The sequence below is a fragment of the Rhinopithecus bieti genome, unplaced genomic scaffold, assembly GCF_001698545.2.
Source record: "Rhinopithecus bieti isolate Rb0 unplaced genomic scaffold, ASM169854v2 scaffold_19861, whole genome shotgun sequence".
NCBI lineage: Eukaryota > Metazoa > Chordata > Mammalia > Primates > Cercopithecidae > Rhinopithecus > Rhinopithecus bieti.
The window spans coordinates 616,388-631,425 of NW_016809659.1; the positions used below are offsets into that span (position 1 = coordinate 616,388).

The following is a 15,038-nucleotide window of genomic DNA, read 5'->3' on the forward strand; positions in this document are numbered from 1 at the left end:
CTCCTTTTTTTTTGTCTGAAAGGTGACAGTATATTTATTATGGTCCATTTTGTAAATGCCCGCTTGCAAATAGACCTCTTCATACCTGGGTGTGCCTCTTTGGAGACATGTGGAAGAAACCCTCCCAATGTGAATTACTTCCTGACTTTGCAGACTTAAGATGAAATTGCTTAAAATAAAAGGAAAATAAAATACACTGCTTGTTTTAGTGTACATCTGGAAGGTTACAAAATTGGATTAAATATTGATGTTTGCTTTTAGGTATTTTATCTTTTAATTGGCAAGTTAATAGGGATACTTCCTTGGGTGAGATCATTTTCTGTGAACTTGGGAAGAATCAGTTTGCCTGTTCGCCGGTGGACACATGGAAAATACATCATTGGAGCATATGTTGTTTATTTTTTTATTATGAAATATTTTAGTAATCCAGAAAAATATGAATAATAAATTTAATAAATACTCATCTACTTATTATATCTTTATGTTTTGTCTTATTTACCTGAGGACTTTTTTTTTTGTTTTTAAGAAATAAAGCATTTAAAATGTAGTTGAAGTGCTCTTTGTAAAATTTTACTTACTCCCCAGAGTTAGCCATTATCCTGAGTTGAATGTGGTGTTTACCATTCCCATTTATTCTTTTAAATATAAAATATTTATCTATAAATATTATGACGTGATTTCATATATTCTTGAACTTTATACATATGGTGTATTATATAAATCATTTTTTATTTTATTATCTCATTAATGTACTGTAAGTATTGAGGTGTATCCATTTTGATATATATAGCTCTAGGCCCATTATATTAATTGCTGTGCATTATTCCAATATACAAACTGCTATAGTTTTCACATGTTCATTGTCCTGTTGATGGACATCTAGACTGTTTCCAGAATTTCTGTTCTACATTGTCTTGCTGTTAATATTTTTGTGATTTTTCTCAAGAAGGTGTGGGGAAATTTCTCTAGGAGTGGAATTGTTGGGTCACTTATTAGTTTCCTATTGCTACTTAAACAAATTACCCTGAATGTGCTGGCTTGAAACAGCAGAAATGTATTAACTTCGAGTTCTGTAGATAAGAAATCTGACATGGTTCACACTGGGCTAAACTCATGGTATCCGCAGGGCTGTGTTTCTTCTTGAACTGGTAGGGAAGAATCCATTTGCTTTCCTTTTTTGGCTTCTAGAGAGTGCTCACATTCCTTGGATCATGGTCTCTCTCCTGCGTCTTCAGCAGGACTGAAGAACCAGCACTGCTGCATCAACTATCATTCCATAGTCACATTTCCACTTCTGCCTGACTCTATTCTGCCTCTCCCTTCCACTTTATTTATTTATTTATTTGAGATAGAGTCTCGCTTTTGTCACTCAGGCTGGAGTGCAATGGTGCAATCTTGGCTAACTGCAACCTCTGCCCCCGGGGCTTATGCGATTCTCCCACCTCAGCCTCCCTAGCAGCAGCTGGGATTACAGGCACTCACCACCACGCCCAGCTAATTTTTTTGTATTTTTAGTAGAGACGGGATTTCACCATATTGGCCAGGCTGGTCTCGCACTCGTGACCTCAGGTGATCCTCCTACCTTGACCTCCCAAAGTGCTGGGATTATAGGTGTGAACGACCACATCTTGCCTCTCCCTTCTTAAGAATCCTTGTGAATACATTGGGCCATTCTGAATACACTGGGCCATTCTGAATAATCCAGGATAATCTTATGATTTTAGGTCATTTTATTAGCAACTTAAATTCTGCCTGCAACCTTAATTCCCTTTGGCATTCGAGGTAATATAATCAAAGGTTCTTGGGATATGGTCATGAATATCTTTGGAGGGGGATAGTATTGTGCCTACACAGATCATAGGGTATTTTACATTGTCCACTTGACAGGATAGTTTTAAATTGCTATTTTAAATGGTGTGTGTGTTTATACTGTCTCTGAAAGTGTATGAAAATTTTAACTGTTCCATACCCTTGCCAACATGAGGATTATAAGACTTTAAGATGTTACCCACTTGGATGGATGTGTTTTGGTATCTCATTGAGCATCTTTCCATATAATTATTAGCTGCTGAAATTGTCTTTTTTGTTTATTGCCTGTTTCTGTCCCTTTCTTATTTCTAAATTGTTCTTTGTTTTGTTTTCTTATTTATAGGTAAGAAAAAAGAAAAGAAAACATAATTAGTAGTTAATTATAATATTTAGCAAAGTATTATTATAATAATTAGTAGTTTTTTTTTTTTTTTTTTTTTTGTTTAGAGTCAGGGTCTCACCCTGTCACTCAGGTTGGAGTGCAGTGGTGTGATCATAACACACTGTAGTCTTGGCCTCCTGGGCTTAAGTGATCCACCCACCTCTGCCTCCTGAGTAACTGGGACTACAGGCACATACCACCGTGCATGGCTAAGGTTTTACATTTTTTTTAAATTTGTAGAAATGAGGTCTTGCTATTTTTGCCCAGGCTGATCTTGAACTCCTGGTCTCAAGTGATCCTCCTGCCTCAGCCTCCCCAAATTCTGGGATTACACATGTAATCTAAAGTGCTCAGCCATAATCCCATTACTAATTCTTGTAGGTTATTTGCATTTCAATATTTTTCCCAGTGTGATTTGTCTTTGCACTTTATTAGGGTTTTTTTTTGTGTGTGTGCACAAAGATTTTAATTTCAAAGTTGATAAGTTCTGCCATTTCCTACTTGAAGTAAGATATCCCTCTTCATTTTCAAATAAAGAGCAACATTATACATTGAAATAATTTTCTTTGTATCTAGATATATATATGTTTCTATCTATTTTGTTTTGAGATGTAGCAACAAAAAGATCTGATTTATTAGGTTGGCCCAGTTTTATATAGGCTGCCATTGAGAACTGTGTAATTTAAAGATTGATGGGTTTATAAAATGTTATTGCTAGCAAGAACTTTAGAGATGATCTGGTCTGAAACTAATGCCCAGAGAGACAGGGAATGGCGATTCTAGAAGTACTTATATTGACAAAGTGAATTGCATACGCACTGCAATATTATCTTCGTTGGCTAAGGGACTCTGCCTTACCTTGAAAAGCATGATTATAAAAATAATAACTGGACACCAATTTTGCTGAGAATCACCTCTTATCTCTGGAGTGCATATTTTCTTTTGTAAGGCTTTTGTCACAAACATACCTCTACTGTGGGTCAGGTCCCAAAAGGACCTTACTTTAGCAAAGTCCCACAACTTTTCTGTATGGATATTCATCCATATCACTACCTGTTCCAACACTGTTCCTCCTCCAACTCACTAAACAGGTTTTATTTTCCCAATATCACTCGATTCTCAGACTCTTGAAGATCAGAGATAACATTAAGTGCATCTTTTATGCCCAAAATAAGTGTGTCAAGATTTTTTCACTATTTTTTTCTTAAGGAAGTATTGCAGAGGAACTTAAGAGTGAGTGACAGTTGACAAAAAGAAATGGTTGCCTGGCAACTGGCAATTTAAATAACTAGGAGCTGATATGATTTACCAGCCTGATAAACAGCAAGGACTTTAATACAATCTAAAGGGCTGCTACAGATGTTGGATTGAGCTATTTATATGTGTTGATCTGTCTCAGTCTGTCTTAATACTTGCATATATATATGCAATTTTTTTTTTTTTTTTTTTTTGCAGAACTGGAATATAAAAGCAAAGGCTGTATCTCTTCCCCTATATGACATTAATAGAAATTACCTTCAACAAAATGAATTGTTTTGGTTCCCTTGTTTTTAATACAGATTTTCAGTTTCAAAGGTGGCTTTCTCACTCAGGGGGAATAGATGTCCTGTGGATTGAGTGCCGAGTTTGTTTTGAGTTCTGACAGTGTATTTATATACTCAGTAATTGTTACCTTGTTTTTTCAGGTTTTATCATTTGAAACTTTGCTCCATTTGTTGAGATAGAGTTGCAGATACTTTTGATTCTTCACAGGAATAATGAGGTTTAATAGGATTGGCTCTGAGTAAGTTAGCTTAATCAACTAGCCTGTTTTGCTAATGGGATCATTAAGAGGCTTTATCCTCTCATGGGCCAGTTAGCTTCCTGGAGCAGGTGAATGTCTTTGCAGCCTCCTTGATCCTCACTAGACATCTTTCACATGGTTCTTCGAAGAGATGATAAAAAAGTTGCAGCCTATATTGTACTGTAATCATAGTATAGTAATCCAGAGTTCCCTCTTCTGGCAGGAGGTCAGTACTATCATTTTGTATATAAATAACTGATGGCATATTTGTGAAGCTGTCTGTACAAAATTCCACCATCTCCTTGGGAATGGAATGTGCTACATACAACAAACTATCATCATGTCACTAGCATAAAGCTTGAGATAATTTTGAGGATAATTTTGACAGTGGAAATGTTTTATGATATGAGGAATGCAAAAACAGATCATTTAATTCACAGAATAGTTGAAGGACACAGCAAGGTAATTTTTAAATTTTTTCTTGCAACTGTATACAATTCATTGAGCATAGCAGCTATGACTTGGACAACTTCTGGGAAAGGAGGACATTTTTACCACCCATGCATGTTTGAATAAATTTCAGTCTCCCAAAGCTGTGCACCAGCTCTTTCATGTACCTTCCCTTCTACCTCTAATCACAGTGAGAACTCCCTTCTCCTAATTCCTGTAGCACTCGTGCTGTCCCATTTTTTTTTTTTCTAAAGAAAATAGCTTGTATTGTAAGCTATTCGTAGGGCAGTTTGTAACACAGAGGCCCTGAATGTCATAATGATTGAGCACTATGCTAAGTGTTTTAAATATATTATCACTCATCCCTAGTGACCCTGCAAGTAGCTATTAGAGCCAGCAACTTACCAGTAAGGAAACTGAACGTCAGAATGGTAAATAATTTGCCTGTGAAACTACAGCAATTGGAATTTGCATTAAGGTTAGCCAGACTACAAAGTCAGGGTACTTTTCCTTGTGCTACTCTCTCTATATGTTTGTTATTTTGTTTCTTAATTGTTCATATGCATATGTTGTTTCTCTTGTGCTTCTGATACTTTAGCTCAGTTAAGAATCACCATGGAAACTTGTTTAAAATGCTGTTTCTGGGCCCTTATCCTAAAGATTCTGATTCAGAAGGTCTCAGGTAAGTCCTGAGTGTCTGCATCTGCATTTTCAGAGGGGCTCTTGAACTGTACTCTGAGAAATCACTGGTATGAAATCTGGGAGGCAGGAGCTATCTGAACCACTCTCCCAGCTCTGAACATTCCTAGCAAGCATTCAGTAAGTACATGTTACATTCAAGCAGAGCTAAAACTTGCTCCTATGCACAATATAGTCCACAAGATTCCATAGCATGAACTTGGGTTGTTCTTAACTTGAATATAAAGTTTATGTAAGTTAGAAAAGTCAGTACTAATTGATAGGGTGAAGTTCAAAGAGCACAATATCTGATATGAGTCATTTTTTACAAATTTTTTTACAAATTGATGTATTCTGGAAATTTAGGTGTATCCTAAATTAGGTGTACTGGTGTGTTTTCACAAGGAAGTATCTGTAGACAAAGGAACAGCATTGGCTAGAAAAGAACCAGAGAGGGACAGAATTGAAGTAAGTTGTAGGTATAAAGTAGATTTCTTTGGAAGGGGAGGAGGAGATGGAGATAAAGATGGGAGATGAGCTTGGTTCAGCTCATTAGTAAAGGTAAGTTATTTAGAAAGGGGCCAAATAACCAATGGCCTAATCAATTGCAAGGGATTCTGGAGAAACCTAGTAGAAAGGAGGGTCACAAATGTGTTAGCGGTGAAAAGAATTGGACCAAACGCACAGACAAAGCAAGGAAAGAATAAAGCGACAAAAGCAGAGACTTACTGAAAATGAAAGTACACTCCACAGGGTGGGAGTGGCCTGAGCATAGGGGCTCAAGAGCCTGGTTATGGAATTTTCTGGGGTTCAAATACCCTCTAGAGGTTTCCCATTTGTTACTTGGTGTACAACCTGCGTAAATGCAGTAGTCGCTCACGACCAGTGTGATTGGTTGAAGAAAGCGACCAATCAGAGGCTGAAGTGAAGTTATAACGTTCTATACAAATGAAGACTTGGCCTTCTATCAGCCTGATTGGTTGCGGGAGGGGTCCAATCAGAGGTACTTTCAGTTTCTCATCTGCCATGCAGAAAAAGATGGGGAGAGTTGCGCCTTTGGTCCCTTTACTTGGGCATGGAAAGTTGGGGTTTTCCTTTTGATTTAGTTCTAGGAAGTCAGCGCGAATTGGCTTTAGGGTCCCTGCCTCTAGAACCTATTCTGCCAAGGTGGGAGGGATGAGGCGTAAACAGTGTCAATGTGGGTCTTGGTTGGGGAGGGTACCATGTACCTCACATCTTTGAGCAATGGCCCTGGTGACTTAAGACTCATACTGGTGTCCTTCTTCATCGTGTGGATATTTTCTGTTATCACTTCTTCACCTGAGGGGCACATCTACTTGTGCCTCGAGATGTGTCTTGGCTGGCTTAAAATTGTATGGACTGCCAGCAACAGATAGAGGGAGTGAGTAAAATGATCAGTGATAACCTTCCCAAAATAGAGGGACCTTAGGGTCTATTGAAATTCCCAAGCCAATTTGTTAAAACATATTCAAGTTCTTTATAGAAAGATCTATACAATATCAGGGGAACAGACTTCATGCTTCCCTTCAAATTTCTGCAAAATGATACCTCTTTCTAACTTACAGTTTTTTTTTTTCTATTCGAATGTTTTTCTTTCTGTTAACACCCAAGTGATTTTTTTTGTATAACTAACGTGAGTGAAAGATTAAAGTAAACATGGTATATTCCCAAGCAAAGCATAGCACAATATATTTCCTTAGAGTACACCTTTGCCTTCTAAAAGAAAGAAAAAGAATAAAAAAAAGCTTTAGTAATTAGATCCCTGTTGTAACCCTAGTGGAGTGAGGAAGATTAATAGTTGTGCTGCAGGACTCTGTTCCACAGTGAGAGGCACCGTGTGTCACTGTTTTCTCTTGGGATAAAATTTGGCCTGAAGTAAAATAAAATTTCTATATGTTTTTGAGCACCTTCACCTTACCAGTGATTACTTTACATTTATTTCCTTCAAGCCTCACAATGACCTCATAAGTTAAATAATTCATGTTTAAGCAACTAGACTCAGAGAGGTTAATTGACTTCCAGACCACCCAGCTAGTGAAACATTTTACAAGAGCACTTTGCTCAACGTGGGAATTATCAGATCTTCCAGAGTTGAGTTGCAGCATTAAAGAACTATGATTAAAGAAATCACAGAATTTTAAAAAATGTACACAATATCGAAGCTTGAAAAAGAGAATCATATCGCTCTAAATTACAATGATGGCTAAAGGTCTTTTGTATTTGGCTAGCTGATCATAACCCATGCCTCCACACAGGTGAGGTAGTAGACCAGGGAGACGGGTTCTTTTCAACATGCTTGGTCGGCAGTTTTCTGCAGGGAAGGTTATAGCGTGTGAGTTACAAAGCCCTCCTGCTGCACAGGTATCAGAGGTTGTCTGTTACAAGTTCCTTCACTTCGACTATTACTTCCTTTTCACAATTCTATTTTAGACTTCTGTCCAGTGTGTATTTACAGGTAGACAAAGCTTTTTTTTTTTTTTTTTCTTTCTTTCTTTTCTTTTTTTTTTAAACAACCCCTTTGCCACGACTGAAAAGAAGCCTGTATATCCTGCAGTTTCTGGGCATTGTGAGTCTCCTTTTAAACTCAAATTGGTGATAATGGTGACTGTGACTTCCTATTGTCCAAGGAGGGGAGTTGCAGATAGGGCCTTCAAAGATGGTCCAATAAAAATCAGTGGAGTAAGACTTTTTGATAAAATGATGTTTATGATGTAGAGGCATTTGGAATATGGGTTGGGTACTGGATACCCTGGGGCTAAGCCCAGTGTTTTAAAAATCAAGGCTTACTACGAAAAGGTCTATTTTTATTAGTGCAGGTACTGTAGTTGGCAAGATTTGTTCTTATGAAATGCAATATCCAGCAGACCATTCCTGATTATGTTATGTATTTTTAGATGTTACCATTGAGTTATATTTATAGTATAGACTACTGAATCTTATCTTAAATATGCAAAATATATGCATAACTAACCTCCCAAGCTGCGTTCCCTGCTCTATATTACACCCAACAATGTAGCCTGTTCTTAAATGGTTCTCCTAAAAGTCTTAGAATGGAGCCTATTATTTGCTTTTAAAATGTAAGCACAGAGACTCTATGTGAGATGTGTGGCCTTCTGGGTGACATGTTCTGCTCCTAGGTATACTCAAAGGGTGAATTCAGCAAACCTTTGGCAATGCAGGTGGGGAGTGAAACCAATAGTCTTGCATAGATCACTCCCCAGAGTCCAGAGTGAGCCAAAAGTAGTTGATATGCCAGTCTTTGCCAGCACATTTGGTGAATCGGAGCAGCAGGTGTCTGTTATGGTATTAGGGAAGGTTAAATCACCAACTGCATTGCTGGTGTGGCTCTTGCTTGTGCCCATCAGTTTCCCAGTCCCTAGAACCCCTAGAGTCCTAGACTCTTATCATTCTGTTCCTGAGGACAACATACATATTGTCGGGAGCACCGTGAGCACAGTCCTGCTACTGTTACTTAAAGTTGAAGGGCTGGAGAGGATGTGGAGAAATAGGAACACTTTTACACTGTTGGTGGGACTGTAAACTAGTTCAACCATTATGGAAAACAGTATGGCGATTCCTCAAGGATCTAGAACTAGATGTACCATATGACCCAGCCATCCCATTACTGGGTATATTCCCCGAAGGATTATAAATCATGCTGCTATAAAGACACATGCACACGTATGTTTATTGCGGCACTATTCACAATAGCAAAGACTTGGAATCAAACCCAAATGTCCAATCATTGACAGACTCGGATTTTAAGAAAATGTGGCCTCACATATACACCATGGAATACTATGCAGCCATAAAAAAAAGGATGAGTGTGTCCTTTTAGGGACATGGATGCAGCTGAAACCACATTCTTAGCAAACTATCCACAAGAACAGCAAACCGAACACCACATGTTCTCACTCATAGGTGGAACTGAGACAATGAGATCACTTGGACTGGAAGGAACATCACACACCGGCCTATCATGGGGAGGGGAGGGAGGATGCATTGGGAGTATATCTGATGTAAATGACGAGTTGATGGGTGCTGACGAGTGATGGGTGCTGACGAGTTGATGTGGGTGCAGCACCCAACATGGCACAAGTATACATATGTAACAAACCTGCAACTTATGCACAGTACCCTAGAACGTAACAGTATAATAAAAAAAAAATAATTAAAAAAAAAGTTGAAGGGAAACAAGTATCCTTACATCTCTGCATCCCACGTTCCCTTGTCTTCATGAATAAGTGGTTTGATTGTTTTGAGGCCAACTGGAGTTTGTAGAGCATGTCTGATAAAAAGATGGATGTCCTTGGGGAAAAAAAGCTGATGCTAATAAGGTGAGAGAGAAATGGAATCCTTTCAATGAGCTAAGAAATTACTTTAATTGAAAAGCCTAGGAAGTAACCCTATCTTGGTCAACATAATTCATGGGCAAAGTTTGGGGATGTCTGGTGTCTTCCCAACCCATGCAGGCACCCATCCCATCTAGGTTTGCTCTTTCTAGATGGTGGCCCAAACTCAAGAATATTTTTCTTTCTTTCTCTGTTCCAAATCCAAGGACTGTGTACTAGTCCTTCAGGAATTTATACTAACAAATTGGATAAGTGATTCTGCCTCAAAGTTGCATAACTACAGAATCATTGGTTTAGTTCTTACTACCTGTTCACTTATTCATCAGGAACTTATTGTGTACCTGCCATGTACCAGGTTCTCTGCTAGGTGTGGGGGTTACAAAGATGAATGTAGTGCAGTCCCTGAACTGAAGAACATAGCCTCATCATGGATGAAAGTACTCCACTAACATAAGGAGGCATTATTATTGTCTAACCTATGTGATGTTATTATGGGTATGATACAAGGTACAATGGAAACATAGATAAGAAAGCTGATCTTTTACTTGGAGTGGTTGGCTAAGAATTCTCATTTCGATATGGCCTTAAAGAGTTCAAGGTACAGCTGGGTGCGGTGGCTCACACCTGTAATCCCAGCACTTTGCGAGGCTGGGGCAGGATGATGGGGATAAATTGTTTCTACAAAGAAAAGTAAAAATGTTAGGTGGGCATGGTGGCACACGCCTGTAGTCTCAGCTACTCAGGAGGCTAAGGTGGGAGGATCACTTGAGCCCGGGAGGTTGAAGCTGCAATGAGCTGTGATCACGTGAGACAAAGTGAGACCCTACCTCAAAAACCAACCAACCAAAAAAACTCCAAGAATTCAAGGTGGGAGGTGCAGAAAAGGTAATAGTATCCTTTGCAGAGACACAAAAGCATGGAATGCGAATGATACCGTGTAGGAATAGTCAGGACTCATAGTCAGCTGATGTGTTTTAGTAAAGCTCCACCAGTGCTCATACAGGTGTTCATTCTGAGTAGCCTGTCCTTCAGTAGTAGCTAATAATGTTGAACATCACTCTAGGAGTAATCACAGATTGCCTGAAACCATAGGGATCATACATGAGGAAAAGAAGGAAGGAGGAAAAGTGGGATGAAAGGAGACCAGTTATGAAGGCACTTGAATACCAATTAAGGAGCTGTGTGTCACCAAATTGTAGTTACTGACTCATTCATTCATTTATACCTTCTCTGGAGGCAGGGATACCAGATAGAAGACTAGATTAAGAATCCAATCAAGAACAAACAATTAATTGAGCCAAAGCAGTATTAATTGAAATGGAAAGGAGGATTCAGATAAGAAAGATATTTTTAAGAGGTCAGTGTTCTGATTCTGGTGACTGTCTATGGTAAAAGCAAGAAACAGATAAATGAAATAGAATTTAAGGTTTCCATATTGGGTAATAGTGTGTCTTGTATGTGCTCAGTAAGGGCTGTTGAGTTGAACATAATGTTGAGCAGTTTTCTAATGCTTTTCTCCAAAGTTAAAATTACAGCAGAATTTCAGGTTCTAAGGCATGAGAGAGAGAGAGAGAGACTGAGGATCTAATGAATCTCTTGGTGTTCAATGTGTTGGCACAGTAAGCTTTTCCCACCAATAAATGATCTGTATAGTGATTATGATAAACTGAGTTTTTGAAGCATACTCTATAGAGGAACCATGGTTAATGGCTCAATTTGAGAAGGACCTGTAGATAAGTGTGAATGGCTGTGTAGACTGAACTGTACATTTTGACTTGCCCTAGCCATGAGGAAGATATATTAGATTTAAATAGACAAAGTTTTTGTTACCTGCATAGACTACAAAAGTGGTCTCCTTTTTTAGTAGCACACTATCCAAAATAATACTAGTTACCCACAAGTGGGGAAAAAAGACAACTGTAATAAGAAGCTCAGAGTGTAGTTAAAAGCCAAAATGGTTATTGTGATATTCAAGAAACGTGAAGTCTAAGTCAAATTTGAAAGCTTGTGTTGTGAGATGATTTGTGGACTTTTATGGCAACTTTTGGATTCATTGTATCATGTTTTGTGACTGAGTTTGATCTATTCAATGGCTTGATAGGTCCTTTAGTAAAGAAGACCTGCATCTCAATGAGCCATTACTGAAGTTGTAATGACTAGATAGGCAAGGTCTTGATGTTCAGACAGCTCTGCTCAAGTGACCTGTAATTCCTTGCAATGCTACGAAGAAAGCACTGGGCTAAGAGTTACAGGATCAGCCCTCCATTTGCCAGCCACATATCTGTAAACAAATTCCTGAACCTCTTTACACCTCAGACGCCTTGTTGGTAAAATGGGAATAATAACAGCTGATTCAGTGTACCCCAAAGGGCTGAAGATCAGAAGAGATACTCCATGTGCAATTTCTTTGTGACATGTAAAGCTCTTCTGACTTGTGATGCTATTACTATTGAGCAGGTGGAATGGTTAAAGGACCCATGGAAGACCACCACGTATGATGTTAAGGACAGTAATAGGCTGGGATAGTGAAATGTGGTAGTGCCGTCTTTTTTTCTGGCTGCATGGGTAAGCTGAGACTGCAAGATGTCACTGTCTTGAGTTGTTGCCCTGTGCTCCAGTCGAGGATATTACAGTAGTAATGTACTTTCAGGGAGCTGACAAAATTGTAGTCAGAGATGATCTTTTTGAAGCGAAGGATTCTTAGTCTTTTATTGTGGATTTATATAGTCAAGAACCAAAATAACCATTCCTGGATCTTAAGAGACAAAGGATTCGTAGCAGTAGTTGTTTTGGCTGCACTTGTGTTTATTTCCTTCAATGTGCACCTATATGGATATGTTTTTTACAGCATGGAGAAACTCATGTTAAAATTCATTGAAACTATTAATTGAAAACAGATATATTTCTATTATATGTTTTGATAATCTGTACTTACAAACAATTTGTATAATTTTTCTATTCTTTTTTGTTATCTACCCACCTGAAGGCCAGTTTCCTATTATTTCTAGTTCAGACTTATCATAAGAATGACTAATATATAAGGGGAACTTCTAAACAGTCTATTACTCTGCAGCCCATTTGGATAAAGAAGTGTGGGAAGATTTGAGAATAAATTCCCCATTCTCATTGACAGATGTTGGCCATTGACCCTTCTTTCTTTTCCAGGCAACTTAAAGTGGTCTTAATTTGTATAAAATTATATATCAATTTTGTCCCTAAAAGGTGTGGATCAGGCTGCTAATCTGATTTTGTGGCTATGAGGAGAGGGAAGCATATATAGCCTATGTTGCATCCATACATGTGATGTGCACATATGTACAGCAGATCCGTATCCCTGAAACATTTTAGGAGAACTCCTTAAATGACCATATTCTACTTGTGCAGCTGTGGCAGTAATGATAACTTTGATTTAATGTGGATTATTGGAAATGGAAATGCAGTAAATGGAAACTAGTGAATATCAATATAGAAATGCCTATTAATTTTCATTAAAAGAGTATTCAGATAACATTTTCATAAATGTTAGAGCAATGTGTCATAAGGAGGCAGTTATTAAAAAGACTGAAGGCAAGGGGAGTTGTTTTACTTTCAAAAAGACTTGATATTTGTAAGTCAAATTTATATTTCCATCCCAGATTTACTTTGCAACTTAGGTTTGGAGCTATGAAATCAAAACCCAACTATTACATACCCAGCCACAAATCAGCATATCATGGAGAGTTGTTATGTGTTTTTTTGTGGAAATAAGTGGTAGACATTGACTGCTGTTGAACTGTTAGAAATTATTGGCTAAATTTGAGTTATACTGGCAAATACACAAGTATCAATTGTACAAAGTGACATTAAAGATGAAAAACATTTTTTTTAAGAATAACACTAACTATGCCCTTGATGGAAGGTACTTTTCAGAGCTGCTTCACTTACATTCTCTAAAGCTTTCCTGTCGCTTTCTATTTGTTATTCTTAATCAAATTGTGCCACTGAGAATCAAGAATGTATCAAGAGCATTTATAAAATGTTTCAGAGCACAAGGTAAAAAAATAAGAATGACAAAATCTTGAAGTTCACGCTTGTTAATTTAAGATAGTCTGTAAATTCAAATTCAAGTAAATTTAACTTTTATTTTATTTACTTTTAATTATGAAGCAGATAGCATCTCAGTTTCCTCACCTATTAGGTCCAGGGTGAGAGGAGAGAGTTACAAGTTATCTATTAGCGTGGTTCTTATGAAAGTAATATCAAATATGGTGACATGTCTAAAAGCACTTTGTAACTATAAAGAACAATGTGAGTGATGTTTATATTTATGTTTATTATCATTATTATTATTATTATTCTTTTTGAGATAGAGTTTTGCTTTTGTTGCCCAGGCTGGAGTGGAGTGGCACTATCTTGGCCCACTGCAACTTCCACCTCCCAGGTTCAAGTGGTTCTCCTGCTTCAGCCTCCTGAGTAGCTGGGATTACAGGTGTCCACTCCCATGCCTGGCTAATTTTTTGTGTTTTTAGTAGAGACGGGGTTTCACCATCTTGGCCAGGCTGGTCTCAAACTCCTGACCTCAACTGATCTACCTGCCCTGGCCTCCCAAAGGGTGATGTTATTATTATAGTAAATATCACATTGAACAATTTTTATCTAAAACTAATGTCAGAATGTCTATTTCTTGATATAAAATTAAAAAATTTGCCCTTCATTTTATCTTTCTTTAGAGATGTTGCTTTCTCATTAACATAGAAATCAAGACTCTTCAGATGATGTTAATAAAACAGCACATCAATATAATTTTTGAAGGATATTTATAAAAATGTACATTTTAATTGTTATTCAATCTTAATACTTATTGAGCGCCAAGGATGTGATGAGAAGTAGCCTGCTAGATCTAATGGCACTACTTAGCTGTTTGAATAACTAAATAGCACATTTCTATTTAGAGACCATATAAAGTATTATAGTATTCTTGGTGATGTTATAAAGTTCTCCAAAGAAAATATATATTTATATCTGGCTTTATAAATTTTGCAAAAATAGCAATAACACTTTCAAAATAGTGATGGAAAAACGAGTCACAATAAATATGTTGGATTCTGAAGATAAAGGAGTATATAATTCTCAGAGTTACTGCATCTGTCTATAAAAATAGTGCAATTGGGATATACTATTTTAGTAAGAAACTCATTAAGTGTAATTTTAAAAGCTGCTGCTTCTTTCTTAAGTTTGACATTCCAGTAAACTCTTAGGAAAATGTCCTTCCAGTTGCTTTTCCTCTAAGTGTCTAGAAGTGGAAGTACATTCAAATTAAAAGCAGAAAGTCCCTTAAATTCCTTTTAAAAAGTCCATCCAGTTAGTTTGACTCCTAGAAAGACTATGGTTGCTATTTTTTGGGGCTGGAACAAGATTACAAAAGACTTTAAGAAGAAGTGGAAATCATCATGGGAGCTTTCTGTCACTCTTATAGTTTATGGCCTTTTTGGTTTCTTTTTAGTCCATTAAACATTTCTTTTTGGCAAGAGGTCCTATCTGTAGAGGAAGTCTTTGATAATGATAGTTTAAAATGCTATATAAT

The 15,038-nt window shown here is 37.4% G+C and overlaps 1 protein-coding gene across 8 annotated transcripts in view; it reads left to right on the forward strand.

The window, feature by feature from the left end:
* HDAC9 (histone deacetylase 9) overlaps nucleotides 1-15,038 on the forward strand; it is a 941,976-nt gene that overhangs the window by 56,794 nt on the left and 870,144 nt on the right. The gene's annotated exons all lie outside the window — the stretch shown is intronic.